Consider the following 18810-nt stretch of genomic DNA (forward strand, 5'->3'; position numbering starts at 1 on the left):
CCATGTGCCAATACAAAAGAACAGACTGAACAGACTTTTAGCACTTCAAAAGCAACTGAACTAAAAGAGAGAGAGAGAGAGAGCACACGCGACACAAAGCAATTTACATGAAAAGCTTTAAACTCAAAAGCATCTGGTACAAAAACATCTGGCCCAAAAAGCAATCAGCGTGATTTACAAAAATCCGTACAGTCTACCACGTCAGCAACGCAAAATCTGGAAATCTGTACAATTCTGCCACGTCATCATCTCCGCGCGTATGTGTGTGTGCGGGTCCTGCTTTATTTTATTCTCTTGTGTCACTTGGGTCCCATCAGATGGGGTCCCATAAGTTGGTAGGAACTTCTTCTTCACCTGCTTATTCTTAGAGTTTAGGCCCTAAGCCGGGATCTGCACAGTGGCTCTGTTCTTCAGTGGCTTGACACGTCAGCAGTTTGTGACATCCCCCCTTCTTGAAAGAAAGTAATCGTCCGTGATTATAGCATATCTACAAAACAACTGAAGTTAGCTAAAAAATTTCCGCGGGTCATTCCGAGGGACAATCAATTTGCTCTTTTTGTTGAGGAGTTGGCTTCTCCTTTCGGCTCTTTTGCTAAGGAGTTGGATTCTCCTTTCGTCCAAATCAAAACTCTTGATATTCTAGCGTAGTAAAATTAGCTGTCACACCCAAACCGCACTGATCTTCCATGGGTGTCGATGCACTTAAATTACATACCCAGGCAATCTCATCCAATTAAAAATATTCAGTAGTTTGGCACATCACAATGCAACACAAATGTTCACATATGCATGTTACAGACACAACAAAGAGCGCCGTTGAGCACTCACCCGAGACGAACGGTCTGCGGTATCAAGCTACTCAACGACTACTTTGTCACTCCCCCCGCAAATAACCTAAAAAGGTCCGAGCCATGAGCTCAGAGGACTGTACAAGCAAACGCTCCCCAGACCGCAGGCTGTGTCACTTGAAGGTTCAAGCATACAACCAAACACTCCCCAGACATCCCGTCTGCGTCGTTCGGAGGTTTTCTAGCATATAACAAAACGATCCCCAGACATCCCCTTTGCGTCGTTCCGAGGTTTTGAAGCATACAACAAAACAATCCGCAAACATCCCGTCTACATGGTTCCGAGGTTTTCAAGCGTACAAAACACGATACCCAGACATCCCGTATGCGTTGTTCCGAGGTTCAAACAATACCAAAACAACATTTCTCACTACTCCACCCAGGAGTAAAAATTCCAATCATTGAAACCAGTAATGAAACCACAGTCAAACAATTCAAATCGACACCAAGACAGGTTCAAAATAGATACCATCCATGTCAAACAAATTCCAAACACGAATACCAAACAAGTTCTCAAACAAATTCTCAGACAAAATTCAAACTTAAAAAACAATCTCGACATCAATCGAGTTCGAAAAGTCAACTGACTTTTCATCTTGAAATCTGCACCAAAAATTAGGGTTAGATTCCTTCCATTAGGTCGTAGCTGACCACAGCATGGTCTATCAACTCTTGAACAGACAACATTCCTCTAGCGGTGATGGTAGTCCCAAGACATAGCAATCACATTGGACCTCCAAGGTTAACAAGAGACACTTGCTGAGAGATGTCGAGAAATTTCAAGTTGTAATTTGCTAGGGTTTCCATGGCAAGCATTTTAGGATACCCTACTCTGCCAGAAGCTGCACTCTGAAGGAAGATATCAGAAACCATATAACTTCGGGCAAAAATTTTCTTGAAAGCTTGCCAAGTCCTTGGAGTGTGTGGCTTGGTAGCTAGAGTCATCAACCTCTATAAGGCACTGCTTCTGAGAAAAACAGTGACTCGAAACAAATCTTGGATCCTTCTCTTACAAGTGATCTTTTGGCTTATGCCCTGTAAGACATGAGCGGTGAAGACGGGAGCGTGCGCGATGAAGTAAGGGGTGGGAGTGGCTAATAAGTCCGGGGTCGGGGCCTGAAGATACTTCAAATAAGATTCCAATAGACTTTGGAAGCGTCGGTTTCCTCTGTCTGCTCTTTGGTAGGACCGATATGCTTTCAGAAAAGCACACGCCTGAAGCTCTAATACCACTGTCTCAAGACGGGTACCATGTGCCTATAGAAAAGAACAGATTGAACAGACTTTTAAAACTTCAATAACAACTGAACTGAAAGAGAGAGAGAGAGCACACGCGACACAGAGTGGCGGAATTCCACTCCAAAGAGTATTGGCCCCAAACCTTGGCGCCCCTTTCGGTATTTCTTTATATTGCATCAACACAGTACAAGCCAATATCCACGCTTTGCACCTTTTCCCCAAAGAGTGTCAGAGAATGAGCCCTAGCCTCATATTTAAAGGCCCTAGGCCCAAAAGCAGTTTACAACTTTACATGAAAAGTTTAAAACTCAAAAGCATCTGGTACAAAAACATCTGGCCCAAAAAGCAGTCAACGTGATTTGCGGAAATCCGCACAGTCTACCAGTCAGCAACGCAAAATCGGGAAATCCATACAACTCTGCCACTTTAGCACAACCATCGCAAAATCCGAAAATTCGTACAATTCTGGACGTCATCAGCTCCACGCTTGTGTGTGTGTGTGTGCGGGTCTAGCTTTATTTTATTATCTTGTGTCACTTGGGTCCCAACGAACGGGATCCCATAAGTTGGTAGGAACTTCTTCTTCGTTTGCTTATTCTTAGGGTTTAGGCCCCTCAGCCGGGATCTGCATAGTGGCTCCGTTCTTCAGTGGCTTGACACGTCAGTAGTTTGTGACACCAGTTCTTGTCTTCATGGCATCTTTCGCTACGTACTCTGCCATGGTATTAGAGCCGTAGACGACACGACCATCGTGGACGCTTGGTAGTGGTTGATCCGGTCCCGTTTTGGGCTCAGAGAAAGAGCTTGTTGGTTTATTCCTATATTGCTTGCAGGTAGCTAGGTTCTTGTTGGACCCCAACGGCTTCTTTGGCAAACATGATCCTCAAGTAACGACCTTTTAGGTCTTCCTATTCTTAGCAGTCCGAGTTTACCAATGGTGTGATTCTCTATGAGTCTCGATTTTCATGAGATTCAGGTTTTGCTGTTTAGTTATAGAGGAAACAGTTTTACTCTAGGTTGTCTCCAATTTCTTTCTAGTGGTACTCGTTCTCTTTCCACGAGTGAGCAGGAAGTGGGGCTTCCTATCTTGTTGAGCAATCGTTGGATCGCTACGAAGACCAGAAAAAGTGACTCGATGTAGGGCCCTTTCTTGCAGGGTTTGTTGTAGACCCCACTGAAGCAAGACTAGGGAGCCCCTCCAAGCGGTTTTTGCTACACTATGCTGAAGAGTTCATGAACGCAACCTAATACTTTGAAGAGTGTATGTTGCGGGGAAAAAGTCACCTGAACAAGGTTGGAATGGTCGTTCCTTCCCGTGAGGGGAATCAGAGAGACGAGCTCTCAATCCTTTTTCCATATGTACTCGGAGTCAAGGCTCCGCAGACAAGTTCCGAATCCCGTTCCCGGAACTCCCAAGCGTAGGCCGAGGCCTTCCTGCTTCTCCTTCGCAATGAAGTACCTGCAAACATACACAAGCACGGGACAACAATTCCTATGGCGAATCCACGATTGATACCTGTCTCTCTCTGCACGGAAAAGCGACTTCCGTGCTCCGTAGTCTCGCGATCACTTGTGTCTTCTTCCCGGCAGAGTCCCCTTCCCAACTAGCGCTAGCATAAATCTATGTCCCAGAGAGGGGGCAAGTGGTGCTTTCAAGTTTCGAGGACCAGCAAGAATAGCCGGTCCGAACCTGACCAGAGATAGCAGAGAGAGAGAGTGAGGGTTGGCGCTGCCAGCTAGAGAGAGAAGAGAGAAACTCAACGCTGGCTGTTTTTACTGGCGTATAGAGATCACTGGTGCTTTTTTTTTATAAGCTCTTGCTTTATTTTTAATGGGCTGCCCATTTATTAAGTGGGCGGCCGGTCACTTTTAATAGAAAAAATGTGAACCTGGACAAAACTCCATAAAACTCGAGTTGAAAATTGATGCTATGTAGTCACATTCCGGGTGTCCCCAGGTGCAGTTCTTAGGCACAGATGCAATGCAAACATAGATTCCTCGCGGAAAAGCGTCTGCTTTTCCGTCCGCGAGAACACGTTAAAATATTCCGCGTTTTAAGAAAAGCTTCTCAAAACCTATCTTTATTCTTGTGCTTGCGTCTTTACGCGTATGCCTTTTTCCAGTTCGGGTTTCCTGCCAGACGAACGGAATATTCCCTCTCCGATGCCTCTGTCACCCATCACGTGATGCATCAGGAATATCTGTTTTCTCGGTCTCTCCTACCGAACTAACGGTACAACCCCTTCGCGATGCTTAATGTTCACCCATCATATGACACATCAAAGTTGTCCGTTCGTGATGGCTTTTTAATAATTCAAGTAGATCTACAGTTCCTAACCTTACGGTTCAAGTGCACACATTTAAACATCCTAATTTCAATAAAAATAAATTACTGGAGAAAATAAGAAAATAGTCCATTTAGCACCATCCCTGTGGCTTTTAAACAATTGTCCTCAACGGTAGTGCTTGTACATATCCTTCTAGTTTCGTGGGATAGAGTGCTAATTCCTGCTCGATTGTCCCTTGAGCATCCAAAGTGTAATCTTTCCAGACTTAAATGTTCGGTCCTGATGATGGATGGTTTGCTCCGGTAGGAGTATCTCTTCGATAGTTAGAGTGTAGGTCCTCAGCAATGATTGCCGACTCCATCATCTTTTGAAGGGTATTATGAGGATACACCTTCACGCTCTTCCGAAGCTGTGGTAGGAGATCCGCTTCCAATTTTCGCATCTTTTGCTTGTCATAAATCTTCATGAAAGGAGTAGCCTTTTTAGAGGAACCGACCAATACTTGTCAACATAAGTGGTGACTTTCTCATGTTCTCTCTAGGCGAGCCAATCCCATTCCTTCTGGATGTCCTTCTCAAAATCTGGTGGAAGGAATTGTTCATAAAATTCAGCTTTGATTGAGTCCACGTTTTGGCTTGAGAGCCTTCCAAAATCTTGGCTAACCACCAGTTGCTTGCCGTCTCCTTGAGATACATCCCAACATGACGCAACTTGGATTTTCCAAAAGCAACTTCAAACTCCTTGATAAAGGACAGTTCTTTGGAGATATCTCTCTGTCCAGTATAGCTATCAAACTTGACATCCTTGTCGCCAGATTTAGAAATCCTCACGCGGCAATGAGACTTGAGACTATCCTTCTTGAATCTGGGCTTTTCTTTAGTTTTACGTAGGGCAGTAGTAGTAGTGGCTTCTTTCTTCTTGGGAGAAGATTTAGATATTGTATGAGAAGTCGATATAGTATAATCAGGAGAGCAAGATGGAGAAGAGATAGAGACATCCTTGCTTTCATCTAGTAAAGAGAGTTCCTTTTCTTGGCCTTTGCTCTTTGTAGGCCGTTTGTTCCGATCCGAAGATCCCTTGTGCATATCGACGCCATCCTCAACATGTTCCTCCTGCGGTTTTGTACCACCTACAATATTTTTCTGATGCACACCGACATCTGTTCCTTGCGTGTTCTTGAGTCCGTCCAAAATCTTCTGGATTTTTTGCAATGTAAGAAGTTGCAATTCTGCAAGTTGAGCTCGCACTTGCTGAAGTTTCTCTTCAGTGCTCCTCCCTTGGCTCGACATGGTTATTCCCATTCCTCTCGGAATCGTCCTTCTTTGCGCGCGCGCGCACACACACACACACAGAAATCAAAGCTCTGATACCACTGTCACAAACGGGAGCGCACACGAATAATCAACAAGCTGAAAATAAATACTCTTTCAACTAAACAAAGTTGAGGGAGAAGTTTGACACAGTATTTGGGACTAGAAGATGGGTTGGTCCCCCCTTTAAAGTGAATCTTTATTCGAAAGAATCTTTTTACAAGCACAAGAATCGGAGAAAACCCCTCCGTTCTATTCTTAGACTCGATGGTCATTCCTTCCCGTGAGGGAAATCCAAGAGACGAGCTCTCAATCCTTTTTCCGTTTGTACTCGGAATCAAGGCTCCGTAGACAATTTCCGAATCCCGTGCCCATAATTTCCAAGCGTAGGCCGAGGCCTTCCCGCTTCTCCTTCGCGATGAAGTACCTGCAAACACACACAAAACACGGGACAACAATTTGTGTGGCAAATCCACAATTGATACCTGTTGCTCTTTGCACGGCAAAGCGACCTCCGTGCTCCGTAGTCTCGAGATCACTTGCGTCTTCTTCCCGGCAAAGTCCCCTTCCCAACTAGAGCTGACATAAATCTGTATGGGCGAGTGTTCATTTTATAGGTTCCGAGGACCGGTAGGAATAGCCGCGGCCAGAGATAGCAAAGAGAGAGAGAGTGAGGGTTGGCATTGGCAACTAGAGAGAGGAGAGAGAAATTCAACGCTGGCTGTTTTTGCTACCGTATAGAGATCGTTGGTGCTTCTTTATTATAAGCTCTTGCTTTATTTTTTATGGGCTGCCCAGTTATCAAGTGGGCGGCCGGTCACGTTTAATAAAAAAATGGTGAACCTGGATAAAACTCTATAAAACTTAGTGAGCTAAAAGTTGATACTATGCAGTCACATTCCATGCGTTCCCGGGTGCAATTCTTAGGCACAGATGCAATGCAAGCACAGATTCCTCGCGGAAAGCATCTGCTTTTCTCGGAAAACACGTTAAATTATTTCGCTTTTTAGGAAAAGCTTCTCAAAACCGATCTTTACTCTTGTGCATGTGTCTTTACACGTATTCCTTTTTCCAATTCGGGTTTCTTGCCAGACCAACGGAATATTCACTTTTCGATGCTCCCGTCATCCAACACGTGACGCATCAAGAATATCCGTTTTCTCAATCTCTCCTATCGAACTAACGGTACAACCCCTTCGCGATGCTTAATGTCACCCATCATATGACACATTAGAGTTGTCCGTTCCTGATGGCTTTTTAATAATTCCAGTAGATCTATAGTTCCTAACCCTACGATCAAGTGCACACATTTAAATATCCTAATTTCAATAAAAAGAAATTACTCGAGAAAATAAGAAAATAGTCCATTTAGCAACACACGAAGCATGTGCTTCAGTCTCTCATTAGTGCGCTGTCTGTTATCGGTTTCAGGATGATCCGAGGATGACATGCACAAATAGGTCTCCAACTCTTGGAAGACCATTAGCTTGAAATTGCCAATGAACTTGGGATCATGGTCATTGACAATTTCCTCGGGCAAACCCTAGAGCTTATATAAGGGCTTCACAAAGAGCTGAGCTAACTCATGGCTTCATACAGGAGAACAATAAGAGTTGAGCTAACTCAAGATGCATAAGATAAAAAGCAAGGAATAAAGTAAAACGGGAGAGAGAGAGAGATCTACATTCCCAAGCATCACGATGGGTGCGGTGCATGAGGATGCAATACCCCCCACATATCACATATCTTGTATCCTGGATCATCCCCTCCCCTCCCCTCCCCTTTAAGTGCCACGGGGTCATAGTCATGGGATCAACGGTGCTCATTCAAAAAGAGGGGCACACGCAATCTGGCCCGTCGATCTTTTAAAACTAAACTCGGGATCCCGAGTTTAGTTTTCATCAGATTACACCTAATTCAAAAATTGGAGAGGGTCTTCGTTTATCAAAAGCGGAAACATGAGCATAGAGAGGAGGAGCCTCAAGATGAGAGAGAGAGAGAGAGAGAGAGAGAGAGAGAGAGAGAGAGAGAGAGAGAGAGAGTCTTCTTAGGTAAAGAAGGAGGGATCCCATGGTAATTACTAGGCGCTCAAACCGCTATGCAAGCACGCTGAAAGAGAATCCTATGGATGGCTTCCGGCAAAGCAGCAACTCTCCATTGAATCTAGTGGAAGAAATGGAGGAAGACGACTCACCTACTCCCATGGCGTATAGTAGGCGCTCAAACCGCTATGCAAGCAGGGTGAAAGAGGATCCCTTGGATGGATTCCGACAAAGCAGCAACTCAGGATTGAATGTGGTGCAAGAAATGGAGGAACACGACTCACCTTCTTCACATAACGATCTTTCCCAGGTGTGTGTGCGCGCGTAATTGTGTGTGTGTGTGCGTGTGTGAGAGAGAGAGAGAGAGAGAGAGAGAGAGAGAGAGAGAGAGATTGTGTGTGTGTGTGTGAGAGAGAGAGAGAGAGAGAGAGTGAAGGTGTGTATGAGTGCTGGAGAGAGAGATAGAGAGGGAAAGGCAGAAAGCACTTGTGTGTGTGAAAGAGAGGGTGTGTGTGTGTGTGGAGAGAGAGAGAGAGAGAGAGAGAGAGAGCGAGAGACACTTTCTGATGATTATCTAGAGTTTGTTTATTGTTAAGGAAAATAACTATTTCAAATGTAACCAAGATGAATCCGGGAGGTGGTGGCGGTATTGTTTAGCTTTTGAAGCATGTATAAGCAAACGTCAGCGTTTTGAAAAGAGAGTGGATATGAAACACCACCTTGAAAGAAAGCATCAATGTGAAAATGTAGTCGTACCACCGGTTCCAATAGGTCGGCCAAAGGGAAACGCAAAAATTCACAAACCCACTTCTTCCAGGTCACACATTCAAAGCAAGTCTCAATTTTTCAATGTTGAGCAAAAGCTTAAGAATGCCAGAAAGGCATACGAGAAAAGAAAGAGTGAACAGGGAGAGCGGGGATGGGCGCTTTGTGCACATAAGAAGAAAGGAAAAATAACAAAGGAGTCATGGGATAGATGAATTTGTCAAAGCTGAGCTAGCATCATGGGACTCACGCATCCCAACACCAGAGAAGTTGGTCATAGAACGAGTTTTGATGGCTATGATAAAGCTGTAAGTTTCAATATTTTTTACGTACTGCATTATTATATATGTGTTCTAAATTCTTATGAATTATAATGTTCAATAGAAGCGCATACAAACATCGGATATACATAAAAAAAGCGAGAAGAGTAATTCTACATCAAAAACAAAAACCACACCGGTATAGTGCTCACATACATTGTCTCTTAAACAATACATATACTATTTTTAAATAACTTCTCTGATTGTACTCACCACCAGGATGCAAGCACAAGTCAAATGGAGATTCCTCCTGCAAAAGCTAAAGACCAAAAGAAAGCGTGACCCGGAGACAATGGATGGATTCACACAGGAGATTTATCAGGTATTTTTGAATCTATATCAAATAAATAAATAAATCAACCACACAATATCGTTGGCAGCCAATATTTGATGATAAGAAATCGCAACAATCCAAAGATGAAACCCATGTTGCATTTGAGATTCGCCAGAACGTGATTGATTGTAAAAGCCCCATCCGCTAAGTCCAGAAGGGACTGTCAAGTAAGCTACCATGTTTTTTAGCGATAAGCTAGTTTCGTTACTTTAAAGTTATACTTTTTTCTTATTCTATGATATTTTTACTATTGTAGTGAAGGAGTCATCTTCCACTAAAAGTCTGTATATTTTAACCTTGGGGTTGACATGATTGGATCGTTCCAACATAGTGAGCTTGATATTGAGGCATCGACAATGGCTATGAACCTATTTGCTATGTATGAATTTTAGTTTTTATTCTTTTCGAATAGTTAAAATGATATGCATTTGTTATCACATATTTAGTGTATACAGTTGGATGGAGCATACATTACCCACACACATTCTCGAGCAAGTGTGGTTTGTAGATAGCTTATGGTTGTCTTTTCTGCGGGAGAAGAAGGTTGGAAAAAATGCCATGAAGAACTTCTTTGGTTCGCCAGATCTTGGAAGCCATAGTCTCACCTTCTTTCCAATTGTTGATAGGTAATAATAGTATTCACCATCTTTTTCTTGTATATGGTATGTTATTGAAATTTATGACACTCTACCTATGTTCAGATACCACTGAACTCTTATCGTTTTGTACAACCTGTATCGTCTACGTCTAGATGGAGTTCCTTGAAAAAGGTCATGCTTTTTAATGTTTGATTCCTTGTCCATTCTACGCTCAGCTCACGAATATCGGGATGTTCTACAAAGGTATACTTGCAGAGGTTATATATGCTAAATTTTAGTCTCATTGCATAAGCTTCTTGTTTTCCTTGTTTTAGAGCCTGTGACCATTTTGGAAAATATTGTATGGATTAAGTTGTACAGTCAGAGCTATTGGATTCGATAAAGTCGATAGAATCTGAAACTATTGAGGTGAGTGATCTACAAAATCTCAATGTATCTTTTGGCATTCAAATGTAATTTGTTTTGTTTCTTGGTGTAGACTCCACAACGGCCAAATGCTCATGATTGTAGATGGTATGTGATGAAATGTATGCGCATGCTTATTGAGAGTGGCACCACGTTCTTGGGTAATCCATTATGTTGTTTGTTTTGTTAAGGGTTATATGTATGAAAGCTTTTGACTACTTGTATTTATGGCAGCTTTCTAGAAAATGTTTTCAATATGAAGATGTGGAGATATTGAAAGGAGATCTTAGAGAATGGTTGGCCCAAGCACTTGGAGAAAAGCCATTACAAAAGGAATAGACAATGAATTTTTTCTATGCGGTTATGGTTATAGTAAGTGTTTTCGACTCCGGTTATGGTTTATGTTTTCGGTTATGATTATGGTTTCTACTCCAGTTATGGTTATGGTTTACGTTTTCGGTATAATTTTGAGTTATGTATCCGGTTATAGTTTGCGCTTATGGTTATGGTTGCCAGTTCTGGTTATGGTTTTGACTCCGGCACTTCCACATTGGTCCTTGTTGTAGTGAGTATCATGGGAGGCTCCCTATTGAGGTCCATCCTTTGACGCCATGATCGTGGAGCGGTTTGGTTCCTAATGTGTTTGCACTCGCATGCATTGACAAAGTCCCTAATGTAAGTAAGGGAAATGCCATGCTTTTGAATACCAACATACCATTTTGACTTCACCTCCTCTATCGTGTCATTAACATCACGATGTCTACCTTGAGTCTCATAAAGATGGGCTTGTTGGACAATACTTTTTCAATCCTCAATGCATGTAATCGGAAGATTGGGAGCTATCTTAAGACAAAGGCAAAGAACATTACCTTCTTTCCTTGCAAGCTTTAAATTATCCTTTATTCTTCTCCATTTCTTTAAATCCACTAAATGAGTACAACTTCTGAGATGTTCCAATGTTACACATTGATCTCCTTGCAATGCTTCAATCATTAGGTTGTATGTGTCTTGTTAAAGTAGAAATAAACATGTGACACGTATGAGAATGGATCAAGAGTACCTCTTTGAGAAGTAGAATGGATACTTCAAGACTTTGAAAGGGTCGCAAAGACCCTCGGTGCAACCCATCGTCACTTGAGGATTCAATCGATTCATAGTTGGAAGAAGAGGAGGAATAATCACTAGCTTCTTCTCCAAAAAGGGGTTCCATTTTCCTATAGACTCATGCTCCATATCATGCATATAGATTTTGGGTTGCTTGATTAACCATGAAAAGTAATGTGAACTCAACTCGACCCGTCACTGCTAAAAACTAATCTCGGGATCCCGAGATTAGATTTACCTCTCGAGTTTAGTTTGGTAGGTGGTGCCGTCACATTTATGATGACATTAACTCCGACTTTTGTAACTTTATGGGAAAGATTTTTTTTTTTGGAGAATAATATCCTTAAAAGCCTTTCATATCATTCAAGTCATTATGAGCGCAGCCATCCGTAATTCCTCTTGCCAAAACTAAACTCGGAAAAAAAACTAAACTCGAGATCCCGAGTTCAGTTTTTAAAGATCGATGGGCCAGATTGCGTGCGCCCCTCTTTTTGAATCAGCACCATTGAACCCATGCTTTATATGACCCCGTGGCACTTAAAGGGGAGGCCTCCCCTCCCCCCTAAACCTACACACAAAGTTGTATTCCCTCTTCACCGTCTCCAACCATCTCTCTCTCTCTCTCTCTCTCTCTCTCTCTCTCTCCAACAAAGGAGTCAGGCTGATTTCTATCACTTGAAAAGTCCCCCAGAACGCACTAGTGCTGATTTTGAGGGCAAGTACATCATTGATTACAAAGCAGGCCTGAAGCTAATATCTGGAATTTGTCAAAACTGAAAATACCTAGCCACATGGCAACTGTAAAAACTGAAAGCCAGGGTAAAAACCTCTCCTAGAGTTAATACGTCCCTAGCAAGTTAAGTGGAGAGAGGATGATAACAGCCTTTAAAAGATGGGCACTTTCACCAAGAGCAAACTCCTCTAATGCAAATTAAAAACCTGAGCCATCAAAAGCCACCAACAGTGAAAAGTACAAGCAACATTTGTGTAACAAGACAGGCATCACGTGCCAACTCGAAAGAACAGACTGAGACCAACGTTTAGCATTTCACACAATTGAATAGAAAGACAAGAGAATGCACACGAGACACGGAGTCGTAGAGTTCCACTCCCAGACTGCAATGTCTTTTGGTATTTCTTTAAAGGATGGTCACAAGCTGCACAGGCTCCGGGCAAGCCACTATGTACTAGCTAGCTCCCGCCTACTGTAGCTCTATGTGCGACTAGCCACTGGAACAAAGTGACTCGCCTCAGCTATCTAATGTCCCACGACCGCTCCCAAAAGCCTGACAAGAACTCAGCTACCAGACCCTTCTCTTGCCAATGAAGTGTTGCAGCAGGACGAGCCTCTCTTCGTGCTGCCAGTATGTGTCGCCCCAGTCGAACAGTGTACTGAAAGAAGGGGATCTCAAGGTAACCGGCTGAAGAGAAGGGGTCTCCCCAAGCCTAAAGCTGCCAGTGGCCTGTCTCAAGATTTGCTGGGTCGGGATCTATGACACAAGTCCTCCCACAGATGCCCATTAATCGTATCCTCTGAAAACAGCACTCTGCAACTTGTGTAGCCTCTACTGAGACTCTGTGTAGGCGACCGACCCTCTCCCTCGATCTCAAAGAACATGGGGGGTTACGGACTCTAAGCAAGCACGAATTGCGACGAAGAACCCGAGTCGCGTGAAGGACCCTATCCATTTGGGAGCTGCTCTCTCTAGAGGGGTGATCCACTCAGTTGGTACAGCCTCCGTAATGTCCTAGCACATGCTCTGCACCCCTCTCATGCCTCGTAGCTAGATGCTACTGCGACGAAGAACCCCAGTCGCGTGAAGGACCCTATCCATTTGGGAGCTGCTGTCTCTAGAGGGGTGAGCCACTCAGTTGGTACATCCTTCGTAATGTCCTAGCACATGCTCTGCACCCCTCTTATGCCTCGTAGCTAGATGCTTTGTGCCTCCTCATGGAAATCTGAAAACTGAAGCCAATCGCCGAGAGTGTGGGCTGGCCATCTGCCATGGGACCCCAAGAAACATGAGGCCGACTACCAACCAGGTGGCCTCTCTGAGTGCAAACCATGGGGTTCCAAACAAGGGGCTGTCTCAAGCGCTTCTTCGTGCAAGTGGGTGGTGCCATTCCACGCCACCCCTAGTTGCTCCCAAGACCGAAGTAGGCTCGTAGTAAACCGTTCCTCCAACCTTCTGCTCATACCAACTTTGCGCATCTCGATTCTCTCTGAAGATCCACCTAATGGAAGGGCTCCAAAGGCCTCCTGCATGAGGGACTCGAGCTCAAAGTCGGTGAAGCAACAACTCCTTCCAGGGCTCCTCCCCTCGAAGCAGTCCTCTGACAAAAAACTTCCCAAGAAGGGCTTTGCTGTGCTGTGTTGTGCTAGGTCTATGATCGCCAACCCCCCCGAGAACATGGTAAGGTGATTGACCTGCCAAGCTACTTTGGACCGGGCTAACTGGGTGTCACGCCCTGACCAAAGAAAGTTCTTGATCAGCCTCTCTAGCTGGCTGATACAAGAGCTCGAGAAGATCCAGCAAGACGTGATGTACCACATAGTAGCCAACAACACCTGGTTGGCCACTACAACTCTGCCTGCCAAAGAGAGCTGTGTCAAACTCCAATGCAGCTGTTACAAACTGGTGATGTGGCAACAGGCCCCCGGACAAACACAATGTTGATGTGGCAGCAGGCTCCGTAAAACGCGCCGACAGGCTGACGTGGCAAGATGTACGAACTTCCGGATTTTGCGCTGCAAAAAGCGCCAACATGCGGCTTTTGCGCTGGCTGAAACCTACGCAGGCTGAATTGGCAGCTTTTGGATTGAATTGCTCCATTTTTGAAAAGCCTTTAAGCTTTTGATTTTTGGGCGGGGCTCTGCTTTTGGGCATCCCTTGTAACCAATAAATAAGTGGACAGGGCCTCACTTCTCAGAGCATCTGTCTGAGAGTGAGCACCTACCCACTCTCTTGTACTTTGAACACAGATTAATACAAAAAGAAATACCGAAAGGGCCTTGTCGACTCAAGTGTGAACTATGAACTGTGAACTGTTTTGAAGTGAATCTATGCTCTGTCGCGGTAGAATCTTGACTTGGGGTGTCCAAGTTTGTTACAGTTTATCAGAGCACAGAAAGATTTTTCTTCTACGAAGAATCCGATCCTTTTTTTTTGCAGCGCACACAGCTTTTGGGAAAGAATCTTCGTGTCCCAACAGCGGACTCATTAGCCACTCCCACCCTTCATACATCGCACATCGGGCGCGCTCCCGTCTTCATCGCTCTGTTACAGGGCATAAAGCCATAAAGAATCCCAGATTACACATGAGTTCTCGTGAAGAATCTGACAAAGATGAACCCGCTCGCTGCTGCTGTTTCCTTTACGCTGCGCCATCGCCATCGCCCCCTCCCCCCCCAGCGCTGCCCGCCTGCCCTCTCTGCCCCCCCGCTAGCCCTCGCTTCCCCCCTTGATGCCCTGCTTGTCCGCGCGCTGCCCCACCCCTGCAGTAGCAGCTCGCGACACTGCCGCTGCTGCAGCCTCGCCCACCACTGCCGCCCCAGCCGCCGCTGCCATCCGCTGCCGACCCCCTATTGCAGCCGCTCCCACCATTGCCGCCCCCGCCCGCTGCTGCTAGCGCTCCCGCATTAGCCGTCCCCACCCGTTCCCCCCCCGGCCCACCTGCTCTTTTTCCTCACAGTTGCATCCTGCATATCGATACTTACGGCATCAACTTCGTTTTGGGGCAGTGCTTTGCGTGCCAAGTTGCAGATTCCGCCCGCCTTACTCTTCTTACACCACATCAGTAGACACAGATGGAGGCTCCAGCTTCGCCACAGAGGGACTCGCCTGAAGCCCCCTCGCCTGACCCCGCTGAGCCCACCATTCGACTTGCTCTTTCGCCGACATAGCAAGCGAGCCTTGCCGCAGAGGTAGAGCGCTTGCAGGCGACTTCGGTCATCTGCAAGGTTCTCGGCACCCGTCCTAGCAGAGGAGAGCTGCGAGACCTTCTCCGGGCCCGCCTTCTCGCAGAGGTGGGCAAGATCTTGGATGTCCAGATTCTCGGACGGGGGTACTACCAGATCGAGTTCGAGACTTCCGAGATGGCCTCCAAGGTCATAGCTATGAGTCCACCGGCCATCTGAGCATCACGCGCCCACTTTCGACAGTGGCGACATGGTTTTGACCCGACTTCGGATGTGCTAGTAGAGGAGGCAGACATCCCCATCTCAGTCTGCTTTCCGGGTTTACGGAGGGAGTACCTTCCACTTCTCTCCAGGATTGGCTCCGCCATCGGGACTGTCCTGGAGACACCTCGTACGGCAACATCAGTAGCTGCCAAGGCGGCTAGCATCCCTTCAGTTCAAGTTTTGGTCAGAGATACCCACACGCTCCCGAAGGTCATCCTTCTGCCTCGGGTGAGTGGGGGTTGGTTTAGACAGAGCGTGGAGTACTCGGGTCTCCCGAACCAGTGCTTCATTTGCAGACAGATGGGCCACCTAGCGAAGGCCTGTCCACGGAGGAGGCCACGACCTGCACCTCAACCTCAGTCCCAGCCTGCCAAGGCTGGGCCGCAGCCACAGCCAGCGGCACAGCGCACAGATTCAGAGCCACCCTCCGAGCCTGGGGCTCCAGCAGAGGAGGGGTGGCAGCAGGCCCGTGGCCGTCGACGCCAGGGGCCACAGCGACAACCTAGCACTCAGAGTGGCCCTGAGGTGCCTACTCAGCAGCAATGGGTTCCCACGGGGAACCGCTTTGGTCCTCTTGAGCAGGAGGAGCCCCCTACGCCAGCCTCCACCTCCGCTTCACCCTCGCCAGCCGCCCCACCTTCAGAGTTCCCCTCCTCCTCCTCATCCCCTCCCCCGCCCTCTGCTCCCGTCCACTCCCCACCTCGCCCCCCTATCTCTGTCGCCCCACCCCGCTTCTCTTCTCCTCCACCCCCCAGCTCCTTCTCCCCCTCCTCCTGCTTCAGTACCACAGTCGACTCAGGAGACTGGTCCCTCGCCGGCGGCTAGGAGATCTCTTGGCAACGCCTTTGCCACGAGTCGCCTAGCGAGAGAGGGTCAGCCCTTCTTGCGGCCCCCTCTGCAGATTCAGACATCTTCCCTTGCAGCTATCCCTCGTGGTCTGACGAGCATTGACCTCCGACGCCGCTGGGATTTCTTCGATTACGGGTTCACTTGCTTTCTCGACGATTCCGCAGCAGACCACGAGGCAACTTGCTTCAGGGTCCACGCTTTGTTCCTCGCCACTAGGGGGACAGAGGCCTTGGACTCGGCAATTGGTTTCTCCTTCCCCCTCTGTGGTAGGATCGAGACAGAGTGGTCCCTCGACTCAGTGGTGGGATGGTTGCATACACAGGTTCTCGAGTTCTCTCACCACATGGGAGAACTTGGAGTTACAGATTTGCTGCAGACTTTGTGGCCACTGGCCAAGTTTGCGGTGACACCCCCAGACTCAGCAGGATGTAGGCACATTGTGGTGTACTTTTTTGCTGATACGCAGTGTTTGCCTTGCTATGTATACATTCATGAGGACTCCTGGACAGAGGAGGTTGCTTTACGCACGGCTCGCTCTGCTTGGGCTTGGGCCAGGCACTCACTGCAGTCTCGCCTATCTAGAGGACGCTCGGATGCGGATTACTCCCCATCCAAGCCAGCCTTGAAGATAGCCCATCTTGCTGCTGCGGCAGCATCTGTTCTCTCTCGCTCCCCATGAGGATCGTCTCGTGGAACGTGCAGGGACTAGGTGCGCCCCAGTTTCAGCGACAGCGGGGCCGATTGCGTCAGGAGCTTCAGCGTTGCCTTGTGGGAGGAGAGATTGATCTCCTTATGCTTCAGGAGCACCATTTGTCTGAGAGCCGCATTCGGCGATGTGGTCAGATTTTGCGTGGACGTTATGATACCTTTTGGTCAGCTGCTTTTGGACCTGGAGGCATCCAGGGTGGGGTATGTATGACTATTGCGGACTCATTGCAGCAGGCCATTGTGGGCAAAGGGATTATTGTGCCAGGCAGGGCTCAGTGGATTACTATGCAGGTTCAGGGTGGCCTTGTGGGCTTCCTGAACATATATGCGCCCAATGTGGCGAGTGCTCGTGCAGAGTTTTGGTCACAGATTGTTGAGTCTTTGCCCACAGGTTGACCATTGGTGTGTAGGAGGGGACTTCAACATGTTAGAGGACCCTTCTGACAGGATCGGAGGCAGCCATGCTATTGTGCATGGAGTCGAGTTAGCAGCTTGGGAGAGGTTGTGTATGACTTTGAGGGTCTCGGATACATGGCAGCATTCTGGCTTTGTGAGGCCTCCAGAGAGTCTTGCCTTCTCTAGATCGGACCGCAGAGTGGCATGAGTGAATCTATCGCGGATAGATCGCTTCTACACTAGTGACCACTTCAGTGACTTGGGGGGATCAGTGGGCATCCTGGCAGGGACATCCTTCTCGGACCATGCACCAGTGATCCTCACAGTGGCAGACAGGCACAGGAGTGGGAGAACGATGCTTCGCATCCCAGAGCGGGTCTTGTTGGACTCGGCACTCAGAGAGCGGGTAGAGGCTCTCTGGACAGAGAGCATGGACAGCCAGGCTCTACCTGCAGGCAGAGTGCCCTTAGGCCTAGCTCAGCTTAGCCACTTTTTTCTCGAGGAGTCTCTGGCTCGACGGGTTGCAGCGAGAGAGGAGGAGCAGCGTCTCAGATGAGGCATTGCTTCACTACAGAGGATGCAGGAGCAACATCCAGACAGTCCATGGTTGGAGGAGCAGTTACAGCAGGCTCGACAGGAGCTTGCTTGCACAGAGGAGAGGCGCCATGAGTTTGCCTTTCACCGAAAGGCATCTCAGTGGACTCAGGTGGGTGACAGAGTGACAGGTGCTTTTTTTGAGACAGTGGGACCTCGGCACTCGCATGCCAAGGTCAATCAGTTGTTTGTGAGCCCGAGGATATGCGTGCAGTTGCTACTGACTTTTACCTTGAGTTACTGTCGGCTGAGCCCCATTCAGAGAGACAGGATGCATGCAGGGAGCAGGTTTGGGCACACATGCCTTGTCTTGTGACTGAGGAGATGCGCCAGAGGCTAGAGATGCCTCTTCAGCTGGAGGAGCTGCACACGGCTCTTAGGGCCCTCCCTCGTGGTAGCTGTCTAGGTGAGGATGGACTGACTCCTAGCTTCTTCTTGGAGTACTGGGACTTGCTTGGCCCAGATCTTAGTAGTGCCTTTCAGTACATTCTGCACACAGGAGTGATGCCGGATAGCATGAGTGAGGGCCTGATTTACCTCATTCCAAAGGAGGGTGGCTCCTTGGATGAGATTCGACAGTGGCGCCCCATCACCATCCTCAACTCAGCCTACAAAATTCTTGCCAAGGCTCTGAGTTTGAGGATTCAGCCACTTTTGGAGAGCATTATACATGGGACTCAGACAGGTTTTGTCAAGGAACGCAGTATCCTTGACAACATCTTCACTTTCTGGGAGGCTTTTGCCCTGGCACGACTCCGTGGGGAGGACCTTGTGATTCTTCTTCTCGATTTTGAGAAGGCATACGACAGAGTTGACTGGGACTTTC

General features: G+C 47.1%; 1 pseudogene; it reads left to right on the plus strand.

Moving 5' to 3' along the window:
* Positions 1-7755: 7755 nt before the first annotated feature.
* On the plus strand, positions 7756-10489 carry LOC147429278 (uncharacterized; annotated as a pseudogene).
* The last annotated feature ends 8321 nt before the right edge of the window (positions 10490-18810 follow it).

This window comes from Adiantum capillus-veneris, chromosome 22, assembly GCF_014529385.1.
Source record: "Adiantum capillus-veneris isolate H3 chromosome 22, ASM1452938v2, whole genome shotgun sequence".
Taxonomy (NCBI): domain Eukaryota; kingdom Viridiplantae; phylum Streptophyta; class Polypodiopsida; order Polypodiales; family Pteridaceae; genus Adiantum; species Adiantum capillus-veneris.